Source organism: Agrilus planipennis, unplaced genomic scaffold (assembly GCF_000699045.2).
Source record: "Agrilus planipennis isolate EAB-ADULT unplaced genomic scaffold, Apla_2.0 scaffold268, whole genome shotgun sequence".
In the NCBI taxonomy this organism is placed as follows: Eukaryota; Metazoa; Arthropoda; class Insecta; order Coleoptera; family Buprestidae; genus Agrilus; species Agrilus planipennis.
This window is the reverse complement of record NW_020440374.1, coordinates 82105-94980: the sequence shown is the minus strand read 5'-3', so window position 1 is coordinate 94980 and position 12876 is coordinate 82105. Positions and strand designations below refer to the sequence as shown.

At 33.1% G+C, this 12876-nt stretch overlaps 1 protein-coding gene and 1 non-coding gene across 2 annotated transcripts in view; both read left to right on the top strand.

The window, feature by feature from the left end:
* Window positions 1-12876, top strand: part of LOC108742470 (glutamate receptor-interacting protein 1) — a 102713-nt gene that overhangs the window by 28694 nt on the left and 61143 nt on the right. The window lies entirely within an intron of this gene.
* On the top strand, window positions 10563-10633 carry Trnag-gcc. The gene has a single exon. It is a non-coding gene; the product is annotated as a tRNA-Gly (tRNA).

Genomic DNA, 12876 nt, shown 5'->3' with positions numbered 1-12876 from the left:
CGAAAATATTCATTTAAATTACATGCTGTAAAGGGCCATATTGATCTATATTAAATGCACAATGTATTTAAAAGTACTTAATTGGATAAGGATTAATGCTGTATTGCTTAAAATCGCTTCGTAAATAAGTCATTATTTCTCATAAAAAGTAAAGGATAAAAAATGGTTATTGTGGGTTATCCCTAAGAGATAGACATATACCATCACGGACAATACTGTAGTACATTATTTTGATCTATCTCGTAGGGTTCAGCCAGCGTTTGCAATGTAAGCGCAACAAAATGTGTTTATTTATGACAACACATTAGAAACCTCTAAAATTATCAGTGTTTCCCTACTATATTATGCATGTATTATACATATAAACCTTCCTCTTGAATCACTCTATCTTTTAAAGAAAACCGCATCAAAATCCGTTGCGTAGTTTTAAAGATTTAAGCATACATAGGGACAGACAGCGGAAAAGCGACTTTGTTTTATACTATGTGGTGATACATAATTAAGCATACTTTTCGAAGACATTATTGCAACATGTCATCCCGCCTCCTGTGTCAGGGACATTACAGAAACTCCAGTCTGTCATAAATCTACTAATGCATATACATACATCTCCAAACCTAACCTAACCGAACAATAACGTCAGCAGTGCATATACACCAGGCGATCGCACTAGAACCGCTTAAACGCAGATCTCTGATTCTCAGTTTACTAACGTGTTTTATTCATTTTATTCACAGAAAACATTAATTTTATACATTTCCTAGTGCAATATCGGAATTTCATACAATTTCTAGGAAATGTATACATTTCCCAGGATATGCCATCATCATAAGGTCGGCAGTCCTAAGACTAATTGGACACGTACCTCCACTCTTTACTATCCTGAGCTAAACTTCGCATTTCCCCAAAACTAGAACAACCCACATCCTTAACTATTTGCGAAGAGTAATCTAACTTAGGTGTACCTCTACCCCTCCTAACTCCTGTTTCTGCCTCTGTCTCCGACTAGATCTTCATGCCTGAGAAGGTGTCCTACAAACCTATCTCGCCTATTTTTTATTGACTTCCATACAGTCCTCTGTTCTCCTATTCTTTCTAATACAAGAATATGTGTGTATTAAAAAATCTTTGAAACAATATTTTATACATTTCCTACATAACCTCGGAATTGTATACATTTCCTAGCAATTGTAAACAATTCCTAAATTTCATTAATTTCCGGTAACGTATACGCATGAGAATAAATGTTTGTAGAACATCTGATTCATTTAATATCAAGTCGCCACTGCTTATTACGTATTCCTGACCAAAAATTTTCCTAGATATATAAATAGATAGAAGCACATTTACGAATATCAAATTAATTAAATCTCCAGTCGTATTAAGGACAATTACCGCATTAATTTTCTTAAAGGTGTTGGTTTCAAAGACTTTTGAAATCGGAGCGCCATAATTTAACTTGCAATCTCTATTCACTACATGAATTTACCGAAGGTAGAGAAATCCTTTTCGAATATGGCACGGTTTATGAGTTATGATGGCGTCCTACGTTTGCTATTCGTCTGAAAATAGCGCTTCAATAGCAACATTTGGCTCTCATCAAGATTATTCATTCTTGCACATCCACCAGAGCGTATTACGAAGATGTGTATAATCATAGATACGATTATAATTGAAGGAGCATTGTCCTTAATCTTTTATTAGGTAGTCAGATAGTTACTGCTAGAATTCTATTAAGGGGATTTCATACAGGGATGATGTTAAGTAACTTATTAGCTCCCCCATTTTTGAAAAAGTAAAAAAAAAATTGTGCACCCTAGTGTGTACTGCTTCGCAACAAAAAACAATTATTGTACTATTTTAATTTTTCCACGCTAAAGCAATTTTGGGGTTAGGTTTGTTATTTAAAAAATGGCAGGGGCACCTTATTTTTGAATAAATTATATTAGTGAACCGATTCGCTTTCAGTTGATAACAAATTTTGCGAAACATCCCATTTAGAGTACTACAACATTAGCACAATTCAGCACAGCTGTTGACTTTTATTTTTTCAAAAATGGTAGGTATCAGTCATCGGATATGATTGGAAAGGTTAAAAGCCTCAATAAACAGTTAATATATCAAATATTAATGTGAAAATTCATTTTTCAGTTATACCAACTATAAATTACCTCAAGTTAATGAGAAAAATTTTGTTGCTGCTGTCACACCCTTAGTAGTCAGAGCATTGGTGCGTAAAGCCAAGGATCCCGGGTTCGATTCCCGGCGAGGGTGTCACAACATCAACAAATTTTTCACCATTAACTTGAGGTAATTTATAATTGGTATAAGTGGAAAATGAATTTTCACATTAATATTTAATAGATTAACCACTCTTAAATATCAAAGTGTTTCATAAAATCAGTTAATAGTATTAAACAGCAGGAAACAAAAAACAAAACGTTGAAGTGAAAACTAATAGTTTAAAACTGTAATAAAGTTACGTTTTTGATCATCAATTTATCGTGACAAGAGGAGCTGTTAAACATACCGTAAACAGAAAAGGTTCGAAATGAGGAGATATTAGAAAGAGTAAGAGACCAGAGAGCCTTATGATAGTTAATAGGAAATAGACAAGATAGGTTAACAGGAAACCTTCTCAGTCATGAAAGGCTAGATAGATATATATTGCAAGCAGAAACAAGAGTTAAGAGTTTAGATTTAGAAAAAATAGGGGTACGAGTCCAATTAGTCTTCGGACTGAAGACCTTAATATGTTGATGATGATAACCGGATGTGAATCGGTATTTCAAACTGAACAATTTCCATAAAATTTCGCTTATAAAAATACTAATGACTTCTTCACCATCAACAAACTTCGATTATCATACTGATAATTATCATTTTGTTGGTAGCAGCTGTAAACAATGATGCACTTGATTTCTGGAACCATTCGCGTAAGTTTCGTATCCAATCGTGAGATGTTCTTCAACGTCTGGGATCTCTGTTTCTTCTGTTTTTACTTACATAAAAATGGTGTTAAATTCTTTCTATTTTTCCTTACATAAAAACGGTGTAAAACTTTACAGATTACGTAACCAACATATGCGTAATATTCTGCATTTCATATGAAATTCAGAAATTGCTATTGGGATCCGTCAAATGGGAGGAGCCTAAAAACATGGCGCCGATTAGGGAAAATTTATCGTAGTTCCTATAGTGTACCGTGCAATTTCCAAGTTTTTAAATTACGATAAAATGATAAGTATTGACACAATATGTGATTGGGCTGACACAAAGCCTCGGAAAGGAAATTTCGTTGAAGGTGAGCGTGTTTTTAATGCCAATCACATTATAAAATTCGGAAATAACAAATCCGGAAGCTAGCCTTCAAATTCCGTCAAGTTTACTGCCTACTTTTTACAAACTTCGGATTTAAAAAGTGATTCACGTTATATAATTGGTGAGGTGATTCTGGGTGATTTAAGCAATATCATATCAATGACTTGCACGTGCAAAGCCGATTTAAGAGAACGTTGCAAACACATTATTGCAACTTTGTTGTATTGCAGCAGGTAGGTTCTTAACCTCAAAATACTTATATCGTATCATTAGAATTGTGTTAAATCAATTACACAGGAATAAATAATTTCTCACTTTATAATTTTAGTATGATTCTAGTTTTAAATATTAAGGTTATGGCTGATGGTAAATACTTGCTGAAATATAATCATGTGCATTAAAATGACGTGAACAAATTTTTATTCCGGAATTCACTTCTTTGATACCTACTGCTTTCATCCAAGCTTCTATTAGTTTACTTTTTTCTCTAATTTTCCGAATATATTTTTTACATATATAAAACGGTTAGTTTTTATTGGAAAGTAGTTAATGTAGGTGAAGAGTGAAGATCTATGTCTGAAGTGCTATTGCAGCTTTTCACTGAACATATTAACTTTTTATTTGATTTAACTTTAGAAGAAAACTTCGTCGACTCCATCATCAGAAAAATTTTTACTTTTTTAACGTGTTTATTATTATTTTAATAAACAATTCTACAATTTGCGTGCACAGTTCCTATGTAAATTTTTCCCTCATTCGAGTTATAAATTTTGCCACCAGATGGTGTATGCCCATTTGACGGATCCCAATATTGGTGGGCAATTTTCAGAGTATGAGTTAATCGCCAAACCAATTGTAAGAATCTTTATAAGAATAAATTTACTGTGAAACTATTGTACCAGGTGTTTTTTTTTCAATTTCTGAATTTTATATTTCAACATGTTTCACCAAACGCCAAACGACTCAACTGTCAATACTATTCTGCGGCATGTCCATATTCTCCGTATCTCTAATGCATGGAGCTTTTTCAATAACGTGGTGACTTGGTACTTGGTACTTTTGTCTCTGATCTCAAAGCTCAAATTGTATTAATTCAATTGAAAGTAAAATTTTGACAAATCTTACTAGTAATCTTCATAAATCCGTCAAGCTTCATCACTCGCTTTGCAAAAACATCTTTAAAGTTCATTTTGTTCTTTTTAACGTTCCGACTAAAAATATAATGCACGATTTATTCAACATTGATACGACGACCAGATCAAAAGGCGTTTTCGGAATAAATTCCTGCTTTGTCATTCGGAATATAATATATCACGAGGTGAACAAACTTGGCGTGTTCCTTGATTAGTGTGGTATGGAGAATTCAACACAATTCTGAGTAAACGTTAGATTGTAAAATAAAGTAAATTACTAGTGTGTTTGTGTGCTCAACGATCGATTGTTTAGCTTCCGTCTACGCATGGATGTGAATAATTTACGTTACAAACACGTCTTAAACTATACATACAGATATCTACATAGTTGGCATTCATTTTTGTACCCCATTTTGCGATTTATGGGCCCAACGCTGTCGTTTATTTGCCCGAAAAGCAGTTTACGTACATTCGCTTGCACGAACAAATAAACTTTACGAAAATTAGCTCACATTAGCTTCCCTTTGTTTCGACCAAATATTACTTCATCAACTACCTACCTACTAATTGATACACAGAAAGAATAAATAATTAAATGACTAAAATGTTGCCAGTTTAATCATTCTTACGGTCTCTTCTTTCAAACTTTTAATAACAATAATTTAATAAATAATTTTGAATTGAACAGTTAAAACACAAATTAGATACGTACCTGTATAGATAGTGACCGAAATCATCCCAGAACTGTTCCTCTCTTTCCTATATCAAGCCACTGTTTGCTATCGAAAACTATCTACTAACAATAACCCTATCTAAATTTATTCTGCCCTCTTTCAATCCTCTTTTTTCTTCTAATAGGACTTTAACTAACCCTTTATGTGGAATGTTAGGACATGAGGCAAGTAGGAAAATTAGACAATTTAAAAGTAGAGATGGATAGATTAGAATTAGATATATGTAATAGGTATTAGTGAAGTCCGTTTGCCCGAAGCTGGAGACCTTAGAGTAATACATACAGGATCGGTAGAAGGTAATTCGGGGGTAGGAATTGTAATGCGTACGAAAGTAGGACAGAGTGTAGAACGTTATTTACAAAAAAGCGATAGGATAGTTATATGGTTACATTAAACTCAAAGCCGGTAAGAACGGTAACTAAAATACTGGTATACAAGGGAAAAAAAGTAGGAAAAGAGCTAATATAAAGATAGAAGACGAAAAATTAGAAGAAGTGGCTGATTTTAAATGTCTAGGAAGTCAGATAAGTCAGGACGGAAGGAGTAGTAGGAATATAAAGCAGAAGATAGCGCTGGGTCGAGTCGCCTTTAATAAAAATAAGTCACTTCTATGCTTGCAAACGGTTAATTGAGAAATTCGAAAGAGGTTGTTAAAGGTGTATGTTTTAATCGTTTTACGGGTGCGAAACATGGACAGTGGGCGCGACGGAAAAGAAAAGGTTAGAAGCCTTTAAATTTTGTGTTATAAGCGAATGATGAGGATAACGTGGGTAGAAAAAGTTAGAAATGAAGAGGTATTAGAAAGAATAGGGAAACAGAGGACTCTATGGAAGTCAATAAAAAATAGGCGAGATAGGTTGGTAGGACACCTTCTCAGGCATGAAGGTCTAGTCAGAGACATATTAGAGGCAGAGACAGGAGTTAGGAGGGGTAGAGGTAGACCTAGATTAGATTACTCTTCGCAAATAGTTAGGGTTGTGGGTTGTTCTAGTTTTAGGGAAATGCGAAGATTCGCTCAGGATAGGAAAGAGTGGAGGTACGTGTCCAACCAGTCTTAGGACTGATGACCTTATGATGATGATGAACCCTTCATGTCCCAGAAGGTGCCCCCCACTGTTCTTACTGACTTTCGTCTCTCGCTTTGATTTCCTTCATTTTCCATGTTGACTTCATCAATTTTTACAGTAGCTTAACCCCAGTCTATTTAATTAAATAGTCATGTCACATATGCAATTAATTATATCTGACGCTCACTCTACTTCACTACTAGGTACATAAGGGCGCAATTCATATCGTAATTTCTACATATAATGAATATTACAGGTGAGTTAGTGTTTTCTTGCCATTACTTCATAAATTGGTTCGTACTGATTATGTCGATGACGTATTATAAGCGATTATCTCAATCATCTTTTTTATATTCAATAACTGAAAAATTCAACTACTATAGCAATTGTTACTCGTAATTGATTCTTTTGTTTGTTGTGTTTCTAAAGCATGAAAAATATTTGAGTTCACAGTTCAGAAAACCAATAGCTAATGTATAAATGAATGAAATATCTTTGAAAAGTTCATCCTATTCTTTATCATATGAGGACTTATGGTTCGTAGTTTAGAACACAAATTATAACCGAATGTCTTCCAAACGTTTAAAACGTGACTTTTGCATGAAGTGGGTTGACACTAGGGAGTTGAAAACTCCGTTATGTGTCATCAATCATTTACAGCTGTTTTATTAGGTATGTTTGTTTGTTACGGCTAAAGCTAAAATTAACTAGCCAGTAGCTAGTGAAAGAGGGTGGATATGCTATAACGGGAGAAGACCGATGAATCAAAGCGACTTCTTCTACGTTTATGCCTGTAGCATAAAAGTAAAACTGAAATAGAAACCCTTGAATTTAGTTTTATGCATTAAGACGAATGAAACGTGTGAAGAAAGTTTTATTTAATTATAATTTTTAATTTTTCCTAAAACTCATCGAGGACCACATAAAATTAATTCTTCTATCCCTCAGGAACAGTATTTTTTTTCTGGATAAAACTTACCCTATGTCCTTTTCTGTACCCCTGATAATATGCATACAGAATTTAATAATAATTGGTTGAGTGGTTAAGACGTAAAACTGTAGCAAACAAACAAGCAATATAGTTAGGATTACTAGTTTAAAAGGATCTATTAAATTAAATTAATTTTTAATAATTACTAGTTAAATGAATGCTATTTCTAATTACGTCTAACGATAAATAATTTTTTAATTCATTTTTAAGAAACATTCAATTTCTTTTAAAAAACAATGTCAAAATTGAAATATAATTGAACTTAAAAGGCAACACTTTCTACTTTATTAAAATTTTCAGGTAATAATTACATTTCTACATATTAGATGTTTAATTAAGCAGAAGTTTTAATATTTTAGTTGTATACGTTGATTAAATGTTTTTTATGAGTGTCTGTATCAAATGGATAAAGCAACCCATTATTGTTTTTTTACCAAATCAAATGAGGCGTTATATCGTTGAATTGAAATTACTTACTATAATGAGTTACTTACCTATATGTACGGTATATATCGTCCTTTTTCTTCGAATTTTGTCGATCTTGATGTAGTAACTTGACTGTTAAGTTAATTCGAATAGATACTCAAATCTTTCTTCGAATTATTTACCTAAGTAACCCCGATTGTATTTTGACATTATTTATTGAAAAATCCTGTATACTTATGAGTAGGTAGTACTTATTTTCTATTACTAACTAGTAAAAAATAATCAATGCCTAATAATACGATGTAAACTGCACATCGTAAATTTTTTTTTTTAATGAATATTGACGAAAACTGCGGAATCCACAAAATGGTATAATTTTGTCAGTTTGTCACACAGCACGTCAATCCCCTTTTGCAATGCAAAAAAAATTAATGATGATAAATTACACGAAGGTAATATTTTGTATCATTGCCAATATTTGTCTTTCTGCAAGAAATTAATTGGATGTACACAAGGGCTTATCGCTTATATATAAAAGTACATACACGACCTCATTCGATAAATCATCATTAACCCTAATTTCACCACCATGTTTTGTTGCCTACACCTAACGTATCATGCTGTATTTTTACTTAAAACGAGAACACTAATAATTGATTATAGACGAAGTCACATCTAATTAATTCTTCTGGTAAAAAAGTAACTTGCTACTCGTATGTGCAAATCGGACTCTCGAGCTATAAATCGTTAATAATACTATCATTACAATTTTGATTTTTCATACTTAATTTTAGTTATTATTTGATGTTAAAAAAAGGTTCCACCAGCGGAAATATTTTTATTTTGGCATTCATTAAACCAACTGGTTGGCTGCAAAAGCTACAGGTGGTCAAAGGTCACAAGTGTATGTTATGCTATAATTTCGTTGATTACTGGCACGCCATCATCAACTATCATGGGATTCAAGTAGACAAGGCTAGATTAAACTTTAATAATAATCAAGAAAATGGTAAAAATTGTTAGTTGTCTTACGTCTTTCGCGGTCGAAAAGAGAGAACATATTCCGGAAAATCTTGATTTCGCCCGTCGGCACTCACACTACTTCGTGTGGAAATTGCGTCGATCACCGCCCCATTACCAACCATTAGAGGTTGTCACACTTTCTCTGTTGGTTTCGTCGTCTTTATTATTTTTTGATTCGTCTTCATTTTTATCGTCTGCAGCATCTTCCCACAAAAGAGCAGCCTCCAGTCGAGTGTAACAAGTTCATCTTTTCTTCCTGTCGTCTTCAATTTACGTCGTCGGAGTTGCGTCTTCAACTCGTTAAATCTCATGGAAGTCAAAAAACATGATAAAATACCCTGAATTGCGCAAAGAGTTGTGGCATCAATTGTGAACTATAAAATTAGGATTTCCATGTTCCACGGTGTGTGGCTGTTGTCAGAGTTATTGGTGGTGTGCCACTACGTTGTACGCGAATATAACCGTTAATCTGAGTTCAACAATTGATTAAACCGGCCTAATTTACTTGTTAATTATTCTCCACTGAGATGAAAGTTGTTGAACAAGCATATATGGAAGAAAAAGAAATCAGCGAAGATGAACAATAATCAACTACAGGGGGTACCACGCGCTTTGTATTCTACCTCAAAAATAATGTAAAAGAGAATGCAGAGAAGACTGGAGTATTAAGTCTTATTCTAAGCCCTATATTTCGAAAACTATTAGTTCTATTATACGCAAAATTGGTTTCAAGACTCGATATTATACGAGATATTAAGAAAAACTGTTTTTGTGACCTTTTAGTATTTGTAAATTTTGCAGCCCTCCAGTTGGTTTTATAGACTTTTGATAAATAATTTGTAAAATCAAAATAAAGAGAATCCCGCTGGGAAGTTTTCAGTTGGGTTTTTTCAGAGATTTATGAATAATGTAAGTGGGCTATGTTGTATAAAAATAAAACTTCAAGGTGTACATTTTCACAATATATTTATAACCCACGAAAATTGTTTCGTTACACAGTAACTTTTTCAAGTGGTTTTCTTAACACAGTTACACTAGTCAACATACAAAATTTTATCTTATATACTACCACCATAACTAAAAGTGGAATGAACGTAAAATTTTGCGTTCTTTCCGAATGCAGGATCAAAAATAGAAGTTTTCATTAAAAAAATTGGATTCGAACTTCAAATTATCCTTAAAGACAAGGACACAGTCAGTATCACGTTGTAGATCACTGTCAGAGGTCCTCCTCCGAACTCGACAACTTTTTTGAATATTTGGATCATTGGCTCCCATAACCAGATATTCGGGTAGGTACCTTTAATGGCCATGAGTGGTAACAAATGAACATGTATTATTCCATCAGTCATTTTGGTTCCAACGGTTGGAGGAAAATATAGAAAACTCTATCATCATTTAATAACTTGTTAAAATAATGGATTCGTTCAAATTGTTTATTTATTTAATAGTCAGTTTAGAAATCAAATCCTGTAGTTCTGGATAAAAGAAAAACGTACCTACCCAGTTGATTAATAAAAATAGGAATTCTTATAATTATCGCAGCATGTACCATGTATCCAGGGTAGATACTCTCGTTAGAAAAAACAAGTTGTCTCTGGTCCCGTATTTTTTAGAAATTATTCATATTTATCAAAGATAAAAATTATTGACAGGTAAAACTAACTCTTTATCAGATAGATCCTATTAAAACAAAAACGCTATCTTTAGTTTGCTTTTAAATATAAGGATCGATTTAGATAATATTTACGGTAAAAATGAACTTATTGTTTTAGCTGGTTTTAGCAGTAGACCATCAAAGTATCGTGTTGTAATTTATATAGATTGATTGCAATGGTACTGAAGCGGTGCATTAAAAGGGTCATAAGCATCGGTGGTTCAGTGGTAGAATGCTCGCCTGCCACGCGGGCGGCCCGGGTTCGATTCCCGGCCGATGCAAACGTTTTTTTGATAAAGGAAATCAAAATAACGCAAATTGTTGGAAGCGTTACTGTCTAATCTCCAATTCAATTTGAGATTAATATTCCGCACGGCGGAAAAGAAATAGGGTATTACAGGCAAATGATTATGATACCGTGAATAGAGAAGATATGAAAGTCAATAAGCAAGATGGTTGCTAGGACACCTGCTCAGTCGTGAACGACTAGTTAGAGACGTATTAGAAGCAGAAACAGGAGTTAAGAGGAGTAGAAGTAGATCTAGATTAGCTTACTGTTCACAAATGGTTAAGGATGAGGGACGTTGTATTTTTTGGGAAATACGAAGATTAGCTAAGGATAGTAAAAAGTAGAGTGCGTGTCCAACCAATCTTAGGACTGACGGCCTTATGAAAAGACGTACAATTTTCTGAATTTAAAAATCATAACATTATTGACTAATATTATAAAACCAAAACCTGTAGGCACTTGTTTCTTAGCCTGTAATGCTATTCTGCCCAAACCTGTCCTGTCCTGTCCTGACCCATAATGTTTACATGTAGGTTTGAATGTTAATTACTCAATTACGAATTAACTGATGAACAGATCTGGATAAAATTGGATCGACAGATAGGTAGTCTGGATTAGCATAATACAGACTAATTATTATCTCACAGAGAGATGTATAGTTCCTTAGAGGATCAGAGAAGATTTAGAATCGAGGACACATGTTTGATTTCCGTTTGTGTTTTTTTTAATCGTGATTCAACTAACATAAAAAATTTCTATTTTTATGTATTTCTGCATGAACCAAACCTGTTCCCATAGGTGAAATTAACTGGTAAAGTTATTGTCCCACAGGAATAAATGGATTTCTTATTTTGTTGTCTACACAGAACCGTTCGCATACTCCATTCTTCAACACGCCATTTTATTTACAAATACATCGTATTTTTTCACGCGGAAACACGATGTACGTGTTGTAAAAAAAAATGTCCTCCGTTTCCGGACCCTAATATGTATATTAAGAGTTTTTCAGCGCCAACCGTTTAAAAACAGGGGCATACAGGCATAAAACCTAAATCCTAAACGACCCCACACAGCATTTCGATTTGAACTCGGAGGGTAAAGGGCATTCTTGGTTTATCTGCAAATGCTGATGAAGAAGTATCATATTTCACTTTTACTCCCATATCTTGACTTAAATAAATTAATAACTGCCGAGGAGTTTTAGCTTGATCCTTGCGATAAAGTTCGTTCAAATGAAATCTACGGATTAATGCGTTGCCTTGCTACGATTAATGGATCTCTGAAGAAAAAATATCGACTTCTTAATTTTTTATTTAATCAAAGCAATATTTGGGTTAAAAGTACTTTATTAAAAGAAAAACACAGCCGACGTTTCGCCAAGGTTGTTGGGCTTTCCCTATGCTAGTTTTAATTAGTTAAAAATGTAATGCTGATGGATTTTTGGTTAAGAAGTACATGCTCTATGATTAACAACCAATAACAAAAATTACTCAAAACTTTGTATTAATAAAATTTCAAGTAGCTAAATAACATAAAATTTTTATAAAACGTTACAATACACCACAAAGGATTGCATACGTTTTTTGATTGTTAAAGTGTTTGTGTATAATTGTCACCACGTAATTTTGTAATTATNATGCGGAGTGTTACCAGGTGGTTTTTAATTATTTATTTATTTATTATTTTAATCTTACGTTTTATAAAAATTGTATGTTAGTTACAAAGTTTTGAGTAATTCTTGTTATTGGTTTTTAATCTTAGAATATGTACCTACCACATAACCAAAAATCCATCAGCATTACATTTTTAACTGAATAAAATTAGCATTAAAAAAGCCCAAAAACCAGGGCGAAACGTCGGTAGTGGTTTTTTAAATAACCCCAATATTGCTTTGATTAAACAAAAACTGAACAAAAAATCAGGGGAAGAATGATTAATAGAAGACTTCTTAATGTTGTAATATCAAAAATGAATTCAGACTCCTTAAGAAATTAAATTACGCAATAATACTAATAAATACCTACCTGTTGTAAAATTGTAGTCATCATAAATTACTTTTCCCAAGTGATCAAATTTTCTTTGTTTTATAAAGACTATCTTAAATAAATTTGAAATTACTCTTTTCGATTGAGTATTATGACATACCTTTTTTTTTAATATGCATAGAAATTAGAACCTAAAGATAACTGGTTTTTTTTTCTAACAATGGACAATTATCATCACCCTGTGTATTGC